This window comes from Acipenser ruthenus, chromosome 2 (genome assembly GCF_902713425.1).
Source record: "Acipenser ruthenus chromosome 2, fAciRut3.2 maternal haplotype, whole genome shotgun sequence".
Classification (NCBI taxonomy): Eukaryota; Metazoa; Chordata; class Actinopteri; order Acipenseriformes; family Acipenseridae; genus Acipenser; species Acipenser ruthenus.
In genome coordinates, this window is record NC_081190.1 from 93,998,312 (window position 1) to 93,999,418 (window position 1,107).

Below are 1,107 nucleotides of genomic sequence, written 5' to 3' on the forward strand. Positions count from 1 at the left end.
AATGCTCTCAAACTGACTTTGCGCAGGTAAGACTCTCCCACAGCCCAAATCCCCGGGAATCGCTCGCCGATTGGTGCTCTAGAAAGGGCGGAGTTTCTCTCTCTCTCTCTCTCTCTCTCTCTCTCTCTCTCTCTCTCTCTCTCTCTCTCTCTCTCTCTCTCTCTCTCTCTCTCTCTCTCTCTCTCTCTCTCTCTCTCTCTCTCTCTCTCTCTCTCTCGTCCTTAAAGCTACAGCGGTCTATTTTTGTAATATATATATATATATATATATATATATATATATATATATATATATATATATATATATATATATATATAATCGTTCGGCTCTGCATTAGCACGTGTTAGTAAGGTTTTTTGTTTTGTTTTGTTTTGTTCTGTTCTGTTATTAGTACATGCATATTATAGTAGCCTATAGGCCATATTTGCATGTAGTCTATTAAAATTGTTGCTTAAAGCATGAAGTTGACATACGCTTTACCTTTCACTGTAGGCTACTTTATATTCATTTGGCTGTTTAAAACAACACCGAACACGAAGCCACTTTGTGGCTTGGAACTTGGTTTCAGGAGATAGGTTTCGGGTCACAGCATGACACACCAGGGGAGACTTGGGGGTTTGATGCAGCAACCTCAGACTAGGTCTTCTGGAACCAGGTTTCAAGCAACTGTTCCTGAAAAAGTGGCTCCGTGTTCCCCCAGTTTTACTATCACATTATAACTAACGATATGAAAAACATGTAGCCTATTGTATGTAGGCTACCTTTTGGAATAATTAGAACAATATTTTGGCTGACACAAAATTAACACTACATCCCAAAACTGTAATATTTATCTATTATTGTCCTGTTATACGTTTGGCAAGGGATAAACAAATTAAATGCTTCATACACATTAATTTTGTTAAGAATAATCTGCATTTCTAACTTGAAAGGAGATATCAAAGACTTCTGTTCAAAGAGTTTGTCTTATTTTATACCTGTGTATTTAGTACAGATACTATGGTTAGCTTTACGTTTGTAGATAAACTTTACAAATAACGTTATTATTATTATTATTATTATTATTATTATTATTATTATTATTATTATTATTATTATATAACCCGC